This window comes from Bombus bifarius, unplaced genomic scaffold, assembly GCF_011952205.1.
Source record: "Bombus bifarius isolate JDL3187 unplaced genomic scaffold, Bbif_JDL3187 scf7180000008193, whole genome shotgun sequence".
NCBI lineage: Eukaryota > Metazoa > Arthropoda > Insecta > Hymenoptera > Apidae > Bombus > Bombus bifarius.
This window is the reverse complement of record NW_022884501.1, coordinates 1,511,411-1,531,219: the sequence shown is the minus strand read 5'-3', so window position 1 is coordinate 1,531,219 and position 19,809 is coordinate 1,511,411. Positions and strand designations below refer to the sequence as shown.

Below are 19,809 nucleotides of genomic sequence, written 5' to 3'. Positions count from 1 at the left end.
TCATAAAGTTTTGCAAAAAATCAAACAAAATACCATAATGGGTGATAATAGATGAACAATTTCTATTTTACATTATTTTATTGAATTAGGTATGATCTATTTCGTGATATTTCTATTATTACGTTCGTGCATAATTCAATAAAGTAATATAAAACAAAAAACATTGTGCGTCTATTATTTCCTTGTAAAACCAAAGGAAACCTAATAATATCCAAGATGAAATAATAAATACTTTAAAAAACCGATATTTCTTGCGTATGATTTTCCAAACGAATTGCATAAACAAATCGAATAGAATTGGTATTATCTGGTAATACACGGTTGGATTAAAAATTACTATCAAAAAACAAAATATCGTAAAAGATAAAAGATGAGAATTATCGCGTTTGACATTTCCCTGTGATCTTCATATTCCGTAAGTTTTATAAACGTATGAACATCCGTGGTCTAATTATCGGCAAACGAAAGCTCAAACGAAAACTATCCTCTTGATGCACCAATAACAAAATCTCCCGCCCTAATCTTCGCAAGTACTCCCACTTCGCTTCTAAAACTTTCGCCTCGCACTCTGTTCTTTCTAAAACTTCCGGCCATCGTACACTGATCTCCCTTAGGAACTCTCTCGCGTCTACAGCAAAGCGTATACACTCGGTGTACCGGCTGCATGTTGTGTCTCTAATACACGAGAACACGCTCTCGAAACCTTAACTTTCGAAACACGAGACCGCCCGCTCGTTCTTGAAAAACTCTCTCTCGCCACGAGAAGTCGACACGATCGACTTTACCGCAGCGCGAATTATATAAAAACCGCGAAACGTATCGGTCAGAGTTGTTAACAGCCGAGTTAAGTACAAGGTACAATGGAGGGTCGAGTGGTCACGCGATTCAAAGACTTTCCCGACCGCTTCTGAATTTTCGTTTCGCGACCCTCGAGCTCGTAAATTCGTGCACAACGCCGGGTGTCACGATTAATATGCGGTCGTTCTCTCCCGCAAGCAAACCAGCAACCATGTCGTGACGATGTCCATACTTTTCGTATTATTTTCAAGTTAATGCGGTGGTTCTGCGGCATTTACAGGTCGAGAAATTAGCCGAACTGTTTAACAGTCACCCTGCGAGTCTCGATCTCTGCTTACTCGCGATTCAGTCGTGAACTGGAAACGACACGCAGTTTGTTACAGTTTCTAAGTAATTGCAACGCAATGTCGAGACACGGTGTTATAGCTATGCTCGATGAAAATATTATAACGCAGAATTCTACGTTTCCCTTTTATGTTAATTGGAATCGTTTCCTTGAGTCGAGAGAATAATGCATATATTTTAATACGTTTAATCTCAGTCGTCGGTAGAGAGCAAAGTGTAAGGATATGAAGTTAAAGTAAGCTTCTAAGTTTAACCGTTAATAACAAAATTGTTCTCTTCGTTTATCCCAAACTATTTATGCTCTTTTAACGCGTCCATTGTCGGTCGCATTTTCATTATCTACTTCATACGAGAAACTCACTGGAAATGGATTTCTTCTTTTTTTTTTTGCAAAAAACGAGATAAGCAGGGGATAAAATAATCGCATGCAAAGTTTGTCTACAGAATTTTGCTATGAATTTTCAAGGTTTTAACGCGTGTAACAAAGTGTTTTAATATTTCGATACGTACGAAACTTCAGCCACGATCTTTTCTCAAATTAAAATAACTTGTGCCACCTTTCTCCGCACGCCTCGTACATTAACTAATAATTTTCATACAAAATCTGTTTCTCCATCGAAAAACTTAACATACGTCCTTCGAGCGAATTATTCTACAAACTTTTTTCTCCAACTTTCATAATTTTTCATTTGCATTCCGCATACGAATCGGTATCAAACGCGAAATTATGCGTCAACCAGTATCCCTGACGTATGTAGTAAACGCGTTAAACCAAAGCCACTCTACGATAATCACCTCGGCTATTTAAAACTTCATCGTCGACTAACTATACTCTAAATCAAAGCCGGTAATATTATCAACCCCTGAAAACGAACTTCTTATGACGCGATGTTCACGGCAGCGAAAATCGCTCGGAAACAACGACGTCTGGCTGCAGATAAGTACGTTCGTCGCAGACGGAACGAGTGCATACGGTGCATTCGTTCCTGGCGGACGCAGAGAGACGACACGGGGTCGAGGAAGAGGAAAGAAGAGGGGAAGAAAGGAACAGAGAGTCGGCATGAAGTGAAACGTTGGTCGCGGGCTGCTGGCCGCGACGAGGGTGGGGTTGGCGGTCGCAGGAGGTCGAAGGGGGTTGACGGAGGTTGTGGGTGGTCGGAGGCGAACGGGGGTTCCTCGCGTGCAGCCTTGACATGGGCCAGGAAATCAATGGGACCTCCAACACCAACGCAAACTCGGTCAGTCGAGCCGTGCACACGGCCCATGCCTATAATTCGCAGTCGCACGCGGGAATGTTCGGTATCGTCGACGAACGATCGATCGTCGGATCCAATCGAGAAACGCCTCTTTTCGTACGGTCCGTTTTCCCCGCTTTTATTTCCCGATTAGAAACCTAGAGAGGTAGAGGGGTAAAAAGCATAGGAAGGGAAAGAGGAGAACAGGAAGAGAGAGAGAGAGAGAGAGAGAGAGAGTATGGAAGGCGATGCGAAGTGCCGACACTGCTTCTAACGTCGCTCCCGAAGATCGTGACCTCGATGAAACGTTCATTATTCGGTACACGCCAGTCGATTATCGAGAACGCCGGATGCGCGCCGTTTCTTTGCTGGGCGAACCTAGCGAGGGATAGGGCGAGTCGTTGTCTCACTCGATGTCGAGTGAGGACGCGGGTTTTTCGATCGCGGTGATCAGCGTTGATGATGAATATGATTAGGCTGGTTGGGGAGAAAATGAAAAAGCGACGATGATGGAACGAAGAAAGATCGACGGAGGGGAAATATCGAACGTTAGGAACGAATAGTTAAAAAAAAAAAGAGGTAGTAGGGTGTATGAACGATAGCTGTTTGAAAAATGATATTACAAATTGAATTGAATGAAACTTGACCATCGTTTGGAACGTTCAGAGTGGACGTATAAGGTGGATACAGTTTAAAGAATGACGCTAGATGTAGTGTTTGTAATTTGATTCTATCGACCAGCCTGAAGATTGAATTTCTTGTTGTGAAAGGGCAGGAGGGAGAAAAAACTGGTTAACGCAGTTATCGTAGAAAGGTAAGCTGTAATAGATCGATTCGCGAGCACACCTCGCGGTCGAGATCTCGATACAATGTCCATTGCAACGTCTGTCCCGATGACGACAGCGATACCGATAGCTGGGAAATGAAACGACGCGACGTTTCGAAGGAAACGTCAAACGGTTGAATAAGGACACACCGATCAGAGATGGAAACAGCGGCAACTTTCTTCAGACTTTCGAAATCTATTATCGACCTTCTGACTTCGCGTAATCTCTATATTTTCATTCATCAAAGATATTATTCCATAAACACGGTGTAATAGACGTATACAACAAGCTTCGACAATTTTTATTCGTTATTCTCTTACGAAACTATTTTTCTGCTTCTATACATATCCGATTGTGAGTTTATTCTTAAATTAAACACATAAACTCCTTATCTACCGATCATTTTTTTAATTTCTTCAAACATTATCCGGAATATCTTCATGCACATAGAATAATTATTTTCACGGGCTATATAAAGAATAAAATTATTGCGTAGAATGGCTTACTCTTCTTGGTAATCTACGTTACAATTGTTCCGTGTAGTCAATCAAGGCTTACTCGAGTCGATCATGGCTTACGTGTATTATTCGATTAGTATGCTAATTTACTACATAGATAGGATATTTTATTAATCATAGATTTGACGAAGAACTGCCTAAATCGCATCGCGAACCATTTCACAGAAAATAAAAGGTAATCGAAGTCGGTTTTCAACGTAATCCGCAACCAAAGCTATACATATATCCGAGTAGAAGAACCTTGACGAGAGCGCGGCCAGGGCTGCCAATCAATGGCGAGGACATCACCCTCGGCGACTAACATCTACGTCCTTGATCGTCCGTTCGCCGCCACTGCTAAAATGGCTATTCTTCTAAATAATTGCAACACCGAGGACAAGCAACTTTTAAACCTTATTTATCGTACACTTCGCGTTCCATTACATTTTATACATTTCCACGTTTAACGAAATATCACTTAGCTTTGTCAATCTTACATCAAAATTGCTTTTTATATGAAAATTTATTATTCATAAGTCAAACTGTACTTCCATTTTCGCACAGCTAATTTTACTACAATGTTCATTTAATTGACCTTAATTGAGTTCACTAAATCAGGATACTACACTGTAAATGTTAGCATCGTGTAAATCGTGGAACGATTTTTATCTATAACATAGCTACTTTGTTCTAAAAATATACTCGAGTTCCTTGATAAGAAAAAGAATAGATGTAACAAGAACGAATGAGAAAGCCAGTGCTTCTCGCTGGCTCTGGCTGTAGTCATTCACCGTTTTTGTCAATAGATTAAAGTTACACCGAGCGTTACATTTCGCGTCGAGCCATTTGAATTTATATGAAACCACTCTGTTGGAATTTAAGCGAGCCACTACCGCGCTTCCCAGTTATAAAATGGTCCGTGACCAAATTTTGGAAAATATTAAAGACTCCTAAAAACATCGTTAACGATTATCAACCATCGTCTACACATCCCGATCGCGATAATCCTTCCAAAAAGAAAAAAGACTAATTATTTTCGTGAAACGTACTAAGGGATCGGGAGCAGAAAAGGATTAATCACGATGAAAAACATTAGAGTTCCAAAAAAAAAAAAAACGGCGTTCACCGACTAAAAAGTGGCAGAACTATGCTTCTTCTTTTTCTTTTTTTTTTTCTTTTTTTTCGATTCAGCATAGCAATAGGATCAGAAGCAGCAGGGCATATGTACGCGATTGAGCGTGTGCGTGTACCCGAGCATTCGGCCAACGTAATGTGTGCGCCTGAGTACGAGTGTAATAAAAGAGCTTTCTGGGTCGCATTAAGGTAATGCTTCCATGGCGCGGCTAGGCGCGAGCGAGGCCCAGCTTGAAAGTTAGGCGAAATGGTGGAACAACGAGAGCCGTCGTACTTTTTGGCGGTATCAAAAGGGCAAGTCGCGCGATTTGTGTCTCCTTGGCGCCACCTTTCCATTTACTTCGTCTGAAAATACTCCAAGCAACGAAGAAACAAGACTACGAACTCTTCGTACGTGCACGAGTATTTGAATACTTATCATAAAATACTCGTATGTTCATGTCGTACATATTATATAAAACTAAATTTTCAAACTAAAATTTCATCAGCACTGTAACGTGACAGGTGTGTCGTTATATTGATAAAATTGGAAATTCATTTTAAAAATGTATATAGAGATTGCAAGATATTAATCGTAAACATATATTTAGTAAAAAAGAATTAGTAAGCAGCATGAATAGCCATTTTAAGCGCATTGTAAATGTTAAACACGGCCCTACTGAATATCAAGATTCGTTAATGTAACGAATGATTGATTGTTTAAATACTTTTGTCATCGTTGTGACGTATATACTTGTATTAAATGTTGTAATTTCTATATACATTTCCGGATTTATCGCAAATTTTACCGACACGATCCTGACATTCGAGTTTCGCGACAGCGTTAATAAAATTTCAAAATGTTTCATACATCGCAGATAATATATATTCGTAAAATAAGCGTTTTTGCGAGCTTATATATATATACAAATTCTATGTACAGACTGTACGAAATAGAGAAATGCAGGAATAGTCCCATAAATTCCTCGCCGATAATGTTTGTCCTGATGACTGTTTGAAAGATCGAGGTTGATGGTTCTCTTCGTGTAATCGTTTGTATTTGAAAATAGATGGAATCCGTCTCTGAAAAGATGGATACGTTTAGCGAAAAAGAATTTCTCAAACTGACCCGTTAATTAATCGGAAGCCGATGACGCGGCTGATAAATTATGATCTGCTTATCGATCGATCGTCCTCCAGCGCAGCCGGTATTGTCTCTTGCTTTTTTCCACTTGGTTTTTCTTTACCGTTTCCTGGACGGACTGCATTCAACCCTGAGACACTGATCACTGGAACACGCTATAAATATAATAATGAATCGAACGGTGCAACTGGAAGCGTCATTGACTAGACACACGATACTCGGCAGCGACACGGCTAACTTCGCGAAATCGATTACGTCTATGTCAGGGTCACTCGTTCCCTTGCCTATGGAACGCGCTCTACGACTTTTTTCCAGCTACGAAACCGTCGCTGTTAACGAAATGACAATGTATTCTACACCTGACGTTTCTCGTTCTTCGTCCCTCGTGGCTCGATCGACACGACGCGCTCGTGTTCCACGAGTTTCCATTCAACGAGACCTCGCCGTCCTATGAAATTTCATTCACGCCGTTCATATCTTGATTCTAACTACGCCAACCTTTCGTTTTACAAAGAACGAGCTCGATCTTTACAGTGATGATCTTCTTTTGTAAAAAGCAAAAAAAAAGTCGAAATTTTCCCGAAAAACCGCCGGTTCCAGCGCGATAATTAAGCGCCGGTGAAAAAACCGTCCGCGTTTCGAGTAATTTTTTGTCGCCGTCTGACCGAAAAAAGCGCCAGCCTGCTGCGAGCTAAAGAACATCCTGTCGAATAAATTGGAGACAGAAGAAGAAAGGGGGAAAGGGGAGAGCACGAGAGGCCCTCCTTTTCGGCCGAGCATTACCGAGACGGTTGGTCTGACGGTGGTCGAAGCAATCCCCTAATTGGATAAAACTCAACGGCAACCCGGTAACTGGTAATTTCCCTGCAGCAACGTAATTACTGGCCCGTATTTACGCAGAGGGCTGCGCGCGGACCAAGGCGGCGCGGCGGTGGCGGCGGCTGCGCTCGCGCTCGCCGCTTCTCTGCTGTATAGCCAGGTGGAAAAAAAAGGCAAGAACACATACGGAAAGAGAAAGAGGGAGGAGAGCAAGAAAGAGAGAAAGAGAAAGAGGGAGGACGCGCGCGCGGCAACGGCAAACCCTTGCACAGAGTGTATAAAAAGCCATCGCAATCTCGTGGTATAGTGGCACGCTAATGGGGCACTGATATAATTAACTGCTATACCTACGCTCTTATCGAGCCCTAGCAACGTTGCTGCCGTCGCCACCGCCGCTGCATACCTTGAATAAAAATAGCACTAATCCGATATATAACGGGTAACGCTTTGATATCGGTGCACCCCCTCTTGCCCCTTCTCCCTACCTTTAAGACCGTGCAACTTACACACACGCGACCACGTCATTTTCTTCGACTTCCCTTCTCCAACGTCTTGCGTCAATGCGCAACCTGTGCTTTTCCGTTTCGCCTTCCTTCTCTTTCGAGCAACGCGTTTCCCGCGTCGGGATCGAACGGTCATGGCGAAAGGGAAAAACGAGGGAAACGATTTGTTTTGGCGTCGCGTTCCGCCAATCGGACGACCAGAGGACGCACGAGCGAAACCTTGAAACACGCGGAATGGAACGGTCCGATGAAAGCACGCGAACGCGACTGAAACGACATTGCAACACGTTAAAGGGATTGATTTTTATATACACGTGTAGATACGTGTAGATATGGATACGCGTAGATCGAACGCGAATACAAAATGTTACAGGTACATTCGCGAAGATTCGAAAGATATAGAATTTCGAATAAGACCAGGGACGACGAGAGTCCCAGAGGCGTGATGCTCGACGACAGCGAATTGAAAGAATTCAGAGCGTGGTCGGAGTGATTACGGGCTTAACGGTGGAACTTAAATCCGTACAGCCCTCGAGAGAGAAACCTGTAACCTTAAAGATAAACCGAGCCTTTGGCCCAGACCTTTGAGACCTCATTATGAAACGCAAAATGGATTTTAGACTCGATGACCCACTTGTCCGCGGAACCTCATTTAAGAATACCGTCGTGCTCGTTTTAGAAGCTTTCCGATCTATTGTGCGACTGAAACGTATGAAAAATTGTGAAATGCCGAATGATCGTGTTTACGCGATCGAAACGACGAATTTTAGCCAAAAAGGAAGATCGACATCCCGAAATAGACCATCCATAAAATTCAATCGCAAATGAAATTTAATGTCACGTTATTTAATCCATTGACTGTCGCGTGGGCCGTTTGGTTGCGGCTAATTTTCAGCTGTACACTGGCAGCTACTTCGAAAATGTCCCCGTTTAATTGGAGCGCACTGTTTTCGGCCGACTGGGAAGCAATGTTCATTATAAACGAACACGAGAACGACCCGTTAACAACCAGTGGGGTTGAGGGTGAAAAGAGGAGGGTGGTATATCGTGTCTTGCAAATTACACGAATAAACAGCCGTCAAAATTGATGTTCATTATAATGAGCAATGTGACCGAAGACATCAATTGCGTTTAACGATCGGGCAATCGCTAAACTTGGCGAATTAACCGTTAATTAAAATACCGTGTTGCCGAGTACGCGTTTCCAAGTTTACATATACTTTTGCTGCGATTCTATGCGAGTATTTTCGCGTGTTTTCACGCACAAATTAACCCATGATTGGCGCGATATAATCAAAACTAACCGCATTATTGCATCGAAATATCGTGCGATAATACGTAGCGCGAGCCTTCTATAATTTCGATACAAACCCGTCGAAATTGTGCCAATGGTGAAATTTACTAAGAACTTGGAAATAATTCGTTGACCACTTCTTGTTACAAATTTGCAGTATATACAGGGTTCCAGAACTGCAAATCAATCGGGCAATAAATGATAGGAAATTATGAAAAGAGAAATTTTTCTAATCTCAAGTTATTTTCGATAACGAAGCTCTAAAAATATAGATTTTACAGTTTTCGATAAGAAATTGCATATTGTTTGTCGCTAACCTTTCAATACGAATTTTTAAAGCTACACTACAAAAAAGCAAAATCGAGTATGTGGACGACTGCAAACAGTTTCCACCGAATTGAAAAAAAAACAAATCGAGATTGTACACTTGCTCTACAAAAAAATTCCACCATCGTCTGCACGAGCAATCACTATATTTCTAGTATATCTGAGATAATATTAAATTCTTTCATCTCTATTTTGTTATAATTAAATAATCTTTGAATATTTAATTTCCTCGATTATATAAAAACCCTGTCCCCTTTTGAAACAATAAAAAAATGCTTTCAATAGATTTAAAATAAAGTAAACGCGTATTTAACCCACTTGTTCAATCATCGTACGAATCAGATATATCTCATCTCATCGACTTCAGGTGGAAATTAAGCGAATCCGCGTGCATTGTAACGTGCTTGCTTACACAGCGTTCGCCTGATCGGTTGCCCTTCGACCCGATGCTTTCCTTCGATTGACCGCGTTACATTTCGCCACGAGATTGCGTATACCATCGAATCGACTGGTGCACCTTGAATAGAAATGGCAAGGCACCGGCACGCAGACCTTACTCTTCTTATCTGCTATTGTGGCCGCGTTATCGCGCGCACGTGAACCTTTCATTGTAAATTTTCCTTTCGACCCGCGAACTGTGCTTTAATTAACACGCAACATCGGCAGTCCATTCTAACGACATAGCGATTCCAAATACGCCTCTTACTTCCTGGATATCCAAATACAGTAGTGTCGAAGTGGTCTCCTAAGAAAACTCTACACTCCACTTCTAAGAAAACTCTACATCTGGTCTTTTTAGTTTTCTCAAGCACCGAAGCTATCGACAGCGTATAGACAATAGACTGGGACGAAGGCAGACCATAGACAGTAGACAGGCGACGATGGCTTCGGGGTTTTCAGTTATAAGGTAACACTGCTATAGCGTGCGGATCGGGACCAGCTCAAATTATATTCCTACTTGTACTTACACTTCTGTATTAAAATATATTTTCTACTTTACAATTTATCCGCGCTGTTACGTGGGGCGACACTCTACCTAGACAAGGCCATACACCGGGGGCCAGACGGGAACCAGATGTCCTCTCATCCTTACTGCGTACCCTCGATAGTCTTAAGGACCCATCATAAGTCCCAGTAACTTGCTAGCTAAGGTCCCCTTCTTAGTCCACCAACCTTCGTTTATCCAATCAGAAGCAATGTATACTGCCCTCACTTTCCTGACCAAAAATGTCATGAACAAATCCGATGGTCTCGTGCGCTAGACACACCCATCGCTAGCTTTCCTCCGACACAGCATCGTCACTGTACATTACTTATTCTACAACGTTAGAATAGTCAACAACTCATTAACGGGTTACTCTCCTTAAATCAATCATTTACTTAACGTATACATACTCAACAGTGTACCTCATAAGTGTTGGAAAAATAAAGCTTATAACCCTGTTAATCGCAGCGTTATACTATCTTAACCACCCCTATTATCTTAACGAAAATCAGGGGATCGATCAACTCGTGGTGTCGATTATTATAATCGTAACGGGAATTTACGACTCCCGTTCCCCTGTCCATACATCTAATAACCTCAACCAGTAGAATCACCTATAAAGCGGCAGATACGGTGATCGATAAAAGTATTTGTAAATATTCTCATTTTCCATTGAAACGTTCTTTCATCGGACTTCGCATTCCATTTTCATAATATTAAATCTTGTAACCACGTGGAAGTACTACCAAATGATACGAAGCTTCATATACTTGAACTTGATTAATTATTCTGTAAACGCTGCAATAGATACAACGTTGGTGCCAATACTTTTTGCAGCCGCTATACGTTTCACCTTTTACGAATTTAGCGTTGTACGGGGCTCACTTGTACTCTAACTCGTTTGTTTTTTGGTCCTGTTAAATCAGCTTCAAATTGAAGATCGGTATACACATATACAGTCGCTACAGAAAGTATTTGCGCACCATTGTATTCATTATAGCATCTATGTATTAATTATTTGCATCCAATCGCATTAAATCTTAGAAAAATTTGACGTGGAAGCAAAATCAAAGTAGAACTTCGTAAAAACGCTTCGTTGGAAAACAAGGCTATGTATAAATACTTTTGGGGCCACTGTATAAAATCTCGAATATAGTAAAACTATTTGCCGAAACTTGTCGAAGGATAAGCAGCTTATATGTATAATTAGAGTTCATAATATAGTACGTACATAATAGCTCATCAATTTTCCTCATTACCTATTATTTTTCTTCCGTACATGTAATAAGAGGTCGCGTGCAGATAAGTGAATCCAAACAGCAAGAGTTCTGCTAATCGAGCATTAACGAAAATTTCGCTCCAATAAATAGAGTTTAGATAGACGGAGTTCTCTACTGTATCCAAATAGTAAGAACTTATCGAATACTCGAATCTCAATGGAGTGGATATCCAAGCACTCGAAATATCTTCAGATTCCAGCGATAAACGAAAGCATTTAATACCATAAAAAAGCGTTATAAAAATCGGATAAACGTTTCCGACGATTCTCGATGAAGGAGGTATGGAAGCAGATATGTATATGACGAAACGCGGAGATTTAGATGCGTCGGATAATTCGAAAGTTTCGGCCATTAAATTACCAACTTCATGAAACTCGGATGAAATCTGTGTCCGGCCGAAGCTCGTTCTCCTCGAGTTTTGCGTAACGTTGTTAATTCCTCGTCTAGTCTCGTTGGATAGCCGAGCTTCGTGTCGGACACGTCCTGGATTAATCCGGGAATCGGTAGTTTTTGCACGTTGCCGCTGAGATGGCCCCGAGAGTATTCGCGAAATCCTGTATTCGTGTGCGTCGCGAATTAACCATTCACCGTAGATTTTGTTCTTGAAGATATATATATATCATCATTATTATTATTATGTCTTTTAACACCCCATTAGGGTCGACATATGTGGCAATGGAAAACAATTCGTAAGATGACTACGCTAAACAAAAGATAAGAATACGATATCAAATCGTGGAACAATTTTCTGGTTTTCTCTACGATTTGATATCGTATTTTTATCTTTTGTCTAGCGTATTTACCTTCGTACGAATTGCTTTTCTTTGCCACATACGTCTACCCTAATGAGGTGCTTAAAAGACATGCTGGTGATCCGAATACGTTTTTAATCTCTTTCTAAGAATTGTGAAGAAATAACGCAAGAATTAAGGGATGTAATCACAAGCAATTCAGACGCTCATTACGATATAAACCGTTCGTTAAAATGGTAAAAAAACATCCAATTTTTCGAGAGTACTTTGTTGAATTTTCTATTCACGGGTTAAGGAAACTGATTTTAACGCGTATGCGAAGTCCTATTCTAGCCAATTACGGCTAGCCAAGGAAGATAATCGTTGTTAGTCAATTAACTTCTGGAAATTTGTCATAAAATTTTACAGCTACGCTCTCTACATTTCGTCTAAAGATAGTAAATATAATACTAATTGTTTTAGCTTACTTCTTGCAATCGAGCGAAATACAAAGTTTTCATAACAATTTAGCTGGTTATTTAAACAGTGTATGCCTTATATGGCAAAAATAATAAATAACATTTAAACAGGTTTTTGCATGTTTCCAGTTCCGCATTAAATTACATATAAATATACAATAATTTTCACGATGAAATTTCGTTCGTTCGAGTTAATTAAGAGAATCGACAATCCTTGACGTTTCGACTTGGGATAGAACGATGCGATCGTTGAAAATAATATGGAAGTATATGGAAGTAATAACGGAGAAAATTGTCGTTAATTCGTACTAATTGAGAGCGATAATTCGAACGAAAATCCGCACGAACAATGTTGAAATTCGTTTCTGTATGTGAGACGGAACTTATGATCCTGCGCAACTGTCATACTATATCTGCACTTAAATTTGCACGATAACGCTTCATACATTACGCGAATAACTACAAGCAGCAAGTCGATGCGATCATGCTGTGTCAACATACTTTGCACTTCTGTGTTGCTGTTCATCGATCTAAATATTTAATGTCCCTAACGTTCCCTCCTATGCCTAATCTTCCCGAGTAATCAATTACGACCAATGAAAGATACCTATTTATATAACTAACTCTAACGTGCAAGTTATTCAAACTCATGGATTAAATGGTTCAAACAATTTGAAGAAATATGAGGTTAAAGGTAGAGAACAGTTATACGTTTATGTGCTAATTCTTGACTAAAATTGCATGCAATTAATTTGTTATAATTTACAAACGTATGAAGTATGAAATCATTGTACAAAACGTAATTTACTTTTCTTGAATCTTAAGCGAAGTTTAAGAATAATCAATAAGAAATATGTCACCAATAATTGTCACCAATTCAAGAATAATCAATAAGAAATATGTCACCAAGAGCGAAAGATCGCAGAATTGATCTTAGTATCACAAAGTCTTTTTCACGACCTTTAGATTCACTAATACAATTACTAAGTAGAATTTAAGTACTTGAAAATTTAGGTAAGACAAGTTGTCTAATTGGTTAAACCGAAATATCGAGTCTATTCGAATCGAAACTGTCAAATGTCTACCAAAACATCCCCTAAAATTGGGGAAACATCCTTTCAGTAAAAATGGACCCAAATACCTGCAAGATACGAAAATAATTCTAAACCAAACGGTAAATCTATCCTTAAATAAACTTCTATGAAAAAGTTCCCGACAACTAAACGAACGCTTCTCCAAAAAAAAAAAGACAAAACAAAACTAAATCTTTCCAAAATATAAAAATAACTATGTTCTTTTGCTAATCAGTCGAAACAAAAATTCGCATCTGTTTCATTTAAACCTGCATCAAAAACTCCGCTGAAAATAAACAAAAATCCTAACAAAAACGAATACAAATTCTCCAGGGTACAAGAACAAATCCAAATCGTTCTCGGTCATACAACCATCACAAAATAAATGTCGTCCATAAAAAAAAATCCATCAAATATCGTTGGAAAATTGCTAAACACTAACGAGCAACGGCCAGGGTAAGAGAGAAGTAAAATCCGGGCCGGTAACTAAAAGCCATTTTCATCGACTGTCCGAGGCTTGTGTAACGCGGTTAATTCCTCATCCACGTCAGCTAACCGGAGAACGAGTTCGCACGGACGGCAGCTAGGAACAGTGAAATCAAAGTAATCCGGCAGCCGGTCGCTTCTGCACGTTGGAGAGGATCCATTCTGTCTCTTTCTCATTTCTCACTCCCTCTCTCTCTCTCTCTTTCTGTTTCTCTCCTGCTCTATCCCGACACATCGACGAACAACAACCGGTGCACACAGTGGTCCGTGTTGGTAGCCGTAGTAGACGGAAGCACGAGGTGCGCGATTACATCGGCGGCAGCATTATCGGAAAGTGCATTACCAGCCGCGTCGATCGCAATTCCTATGCGCGATTTCCAGCGGCCACCAGTTCGGCCGACGCTCCTTGATCGATGCTCAACGATTGGACGAGGATTACCAAGCTGCCGATTATAAAGGCAAAACTCAGGATTTCGCCTGTAATTACTCGTACCCAGCCGATTTTGCCCACCGGTAAAACGAGACCGAATTTTAAGCAACGTTTTCGATCGGTGACGACGATAGGGTTAATTTGCCGCTGTTCTAGAATTTCGGCATTAACCATTTAACACTAATACCGTCGAGTCAGTCCAAAAAAACGAATGGGATTATCTTACTAAAAATTATATAGTTCTGGTATTTTTTTTTTGTAATATTAACGTTTACTTTCTATCGGGAAAATATCGCGGTTACATAGAGCGACTACGAAAAGCGTGTGCACATCATTGCGTTTGTTATAATATTTACGCGGTAATTAATCAAATCTTATATTATAGTAAATTAAATTTCGTATCATTTAACAGTGCTTTCATACGAATGTACAGATTCGACGCTGTGGAATTGAAACGTAGAATCTGATAAAGAAGCTCTTCATTAAAATAGGGAATAGAGAAATAAGGGCATGTGCGCATAGCTTTTGTAGCCACGGTATAGAATCTATTAACTTTTGTCACGAATAATATTAGTATCTTAGAGATAGAAATTTCTCATATTTACACGAATACATACTGTGATATAGTAGATACGTGATATATTCGTTGGAAGAGGAGGGAAATTTTAATCAAGGTGTAATTATCAAAGCGAGTGAATAGACCGGAAGAGATTCGTACAGTATGCCCATTTTAAGGTATATGACACGAAAAATACGTCACTGTGCAGGAGAAGGTAATCTTCGAGGATAGAAAGTAGCGAGCGTATTGTTTATTAATGTGGACCTTAATTTCGAGAAAAGGAAGATCCTGGTTAAAGCGAAATTATCCGGTACAATGAATAAGAAAAAGATTCTTCTCCGGTCTAAATTATGACTTTGGAACAAGATAAATTGAAAGATAACTTGATAACTTGAGCATACGTGCCTTACGAGCTAGAAGATTGTTATAAACGCGAACGAAAGATAAGGAACAAGTATATATTACGAGAAATAATTTAGAATTCTATCTTAGAATCATGATTATGCGTGCGTGCGTGAATTTAGTTGATGTATGAAATAATAAAAGGATAATAGCGAACAGATGGTGGGAAAGAGTTATGGTATTGTAATATTCATAGCGACAGAATGAAACACGGTACTTTAATATGCAAGGAAGAAGAATGAGTATGTCCGCGTATCTGATGAAAAAGAATTAATTTCATTCTAGATATATCCGCGCAAGACAATATTCAGACAAGAATCGCCATTCTACAGTGGACAGAAATCATCCAAAATTGAATCACCTTGACATAATGGAATTGTAAATTAAAGTATCAACTAGTGATACTGATTAATGCAGTAACGCAGAGCCGATTACGGTATTCCGTCCCTTTCGATATAAACGAGCTTAGGCTAAATGTACTTCCTGCATCCCTCGCTGAAATTTTCGGCTATAATCTTCGCGATCAATCAATCATCTGTCAATTTACTCACTGAAACGATTAAACATATGCACAACGTACATACTGCTAGATGATTTTATGATTTCGCTATATTTTTTCTACCTACCAGCGTTTGTTGTATCGTTAAAAAATGAGACAATTTACATAAACATCGTTTACATACGTACGATGATCGATCGTGAACTAGGATTTGCAATTAATTCTTTACCGTTGCATTACAACGATGTTTGATGAAAATTAATCACGATGTTATTTTTACATCGTTTACTTAATATTATCCGATTTACATATCGAACATTTGAAATGCCTCTGTATCGTATTTACACATTCCAATGCGATTGTTTCGCATAGAACGTCAATTGATGTACGCGTTCATTAAAGTGTTCATAAAAAGCGTTCTTTCATGTGTGCGTTATTGAAAATTAATCGACTTGTCAGGAGAGATGAGAAGAGAAGCATCGATCGTCAGACTGTACGAAATAATGGATAAAACTGCATATTTCTCACGATTCTAATTAACCTTAATAAATCTAATAAATCTTCTTTCAATCCTTACAAATGCTAGAATATTTGAAACGACTCCAAAAATAAAAAACGCCTCTTGATCGAATACCTACGACAGACAGTGTTCGCCCACACTGTCATCAGTGGTCGTTCTCTCGAATTCCGTTCCAAGTCGGCCTATACGACTACCTAACTACTGTCGACGTTTTTGGGGATTCCCTTCCAGCTCTAACTACTTCCGCGAACAACAGCTATCCCGAATTAGTGGTAGGAAATAATCTATCACTCTGGGGGTTTCACGTCGGCAATAGCTTCTTATGGTACACTCTACCATGATGAAATTGGGACTTGTATAAAAACAGGGAAGCAATCTTACCGCAGAAGGGATAGTAGGAGTTCTAACAAGATGGAACACCAACCCTCTGAAGAAAGAAGAATTCCGACGATAAAGCGGACATGACAAGGGCATCGGGAAAAAAATTTCAACAATTTTTACTGCTGAAATTATGTTTCACTATGCTGTTTTTATAGCGACGAAGAAACATTAGAAAAGGAAAATAAAGGGGAAAAAATACTGGCAATGAAAATAATAAGCGACACCGTAAAAAAGAAAAAAGTAGAAAAAATCAGAACACGCGGGAAAGTAAAGGTTTTACAGGAAAAAGGTGTGGAAAAAGTATTTCAGGGTGTAAAATAACCTTCTACAAGTTTCTAGAACGTGTTGGAATTCTAGTGGCACGTATTCCAGAAATAAAAAAAATTTATGTGCCACTATGGAAATGTAACGTGATACACACGAATTATACACGGCCGTTAGTGTTATACGCTATAACCTAAAGAGATCAACGTTAAGGACCGAATGGACATAGACTGACAATGTTCCTATGGCGAAATTAAGACCGCATGATGGCACTGTCGATGTGTAATATAACGAATGGAGGATAGCTGAATAGAGAAGGAATAGGCAAAAGCGAATCTAAAGTGGCCGTTATCGTGAACGCAGATCTTCATTGCGTGTTAGAACAACCATATAGGTAAGCTGCTGGCAATTGCAGGGCTATGCTTATCGGAAGTGGCCTGATACACACCGCTTTGCCTTTTCTTCTCTACACTTGACCTGCCCTATCGGGAACGACAGAAATAAATTACAAACGTTTCCATGTCACTATAGAACGAAGCTTTCGCGCTACTTCGCGATCAAGTCGTTTTATAATTCTCTTTTGTTACTTCTTCGAGTATTTTCTTGCGTTAACTCCTTCGAAATTGAAATTTTTTTTTTAGACCATGGGAAAATTATCCTCTTTTGTCGATTTTCAAGGATTTCTTTTGCACGAAAATCATAACGCACTAAAATTAAAAATAGTTTTAAAGAAAGCAAATATACGGTAATACGTCGATTATCAGAGTCAGAACGGTCGATTATCGGAACATCGATTAGCGAGAAATTTGCAAATGGTCCTCTATAAGAAAAATTAGAAAACGAGCATAGAAAGCGAAATAAATTATCACAATTTTTATCCAACAGTTTTTGTTTCTCTTCGCGAAACGATATTTATAAAATAGTTCGAAGCAAATGGTCTTTCCTCGTATGAAAACGCAATTGTGTCACGATTGGTTCGGATAATCAAAGTTGTAACGTATTCGTCATTTATGCAATCGATTTAATTGACGATCGCTTACCTATCTCGTGTATTATTAAACTGTATTTAATTGATAATTTGTCTGAATTAAATAGCGCACAGTATCGAGTACGAACGAATTAACGACATTTGAATATTTTAGCAAAACGTAATAAGAACGATGGCGTTCTTTCTAGTCTGATATCGTATCAAAAAGAATGGAACTAATTTGAGAAGAAACGATGGAAGTTTGGCTGTTCGTCCAGCGCTTGAAAACGAAGGCAAGGCTGAACGATCGTTCGAGTCGATTTCATTTTGTACATCCTGGCACGAACGCGGGTAGCTTCGCGTTTCCAGGAGCCGAACTCGTGATTGGCAGATCGAAGTAAGCCGCGTTCATGTCAGGGGAAACACGATAAAGCGTAACTTTATGACAAGGTCTTGGTACGCCATTCGCGTGGAACTGCAGTTCGCAAATCGTTCGAACTTTGTAAGACGGGTTTCGACGACGCGACGCTGCGAACGAACACTGTGCATCGATGCATCGGCGGCTGTGGTTGTGTAGCCGTGTTCCACAAATAACCGAGGAACGTTCGTTAATTAATATTCATTCACGCGGGCGAAGAAACAACGTGTGTATTAGTTAATTAAGTATTACACGGAACGACCGTGTTCTGTTCGTGGAAACACGCGGCTAGCTGCGATATAACAGAAACTTGGAAATTCTCTAACAGGTCATTATACGCAATCTTTAGTATTATATACTACATCGTTGTATGAAATATTTTTAAAACTGCGTGAACTACGCTGAAAAATCGAATCGTTTCCTGACAATACGATATTGTTCGTAATTATTTTATTACCTTCGTAATCGACGTATGATTTATCGTTAGATCGCAGATTTTAAAAATATACACGTGACATACAAAAATGTATGAAATATTTAAGATAGAACGCTGTGGTCTCTTATACAATCTAATATTATTAATGACATACGTAAATCTAAAAGAGAATTGATCATTCTCTTTTAGAAAAGAACTTGTTCTAATTCAATTCTTTCTAATTCACTGATATTTTTAGCTGGTAAATTGCTATGCGAGAAAACCTTTGACTGTAATACGCCAATGGGGTGTTTATGGTACTTAACGGTACAAATCTTCGGCTTTAGTTTGTTCGACCGTACACAGAAAAATACGAATTTGCATAAAAATTCACAGTCCAATTACCACCGTAACAACGTAGCAACAAGAACTGGTAAAGTTGCCATTAAAGAACGATCGTAGGAAATGAAAAACTTGGAAACGATATTATCGACAGAGAGAATCGGAGAAAACGGAGCGAAGGGGAAAAAATGATAGCGTGCCACAGCTGCATTTCTTCGGGCAAAAACCGAAGCCGAAATGAAAAATGTTATTTGCCAAGATTACAGTAGCACGTATATACGATGCATAATCCCGCGTCGGGTCGAAATCGCGCAATTTCTCCTTTCTAGCTATGCAGCCACTTATTAGAGGCCCTCGGATGATTTGCATGCTGCAAGAGAGGCGCAGTCCCGATTTACTGCTTATTGCTTATCGATCGCGAGCTCACGCTTTACCAATTCCCGTCAAAATCATCGTGATTTCGCGTGCACGCTCTATTTTACGAAGACCCATACGTCATTATCGTCGATAACAGTTGTCCGCCTTTATCCCGCTTCTTCTAAGCTCGGCCGCGCATCTCCAACACCATTAAATCACGCTATAATTACAACTACGGACCGATCGACCAGACTTATCGTTAGTCGGCACCCTGGTTCTCACGGCCGTTGATAAAATTCTGCTTGCCGTGCGTTTAGTA

General features: G+C 39.7%; 1 protein-coding gene across 9 annotated transcripts in view; it reads left to right on the top strand.

The window, feature by feature from the left end:
- The window catches only part of LOC117209730 (gamma-aminobutyric acid receptor subunit beta), an 86,471-nt gene that overhangs the window by 9,396 nt on the left and 57,266 nt on the right, over positions 1-19,809 (top strand). The window lies entirely within an intron of this gene.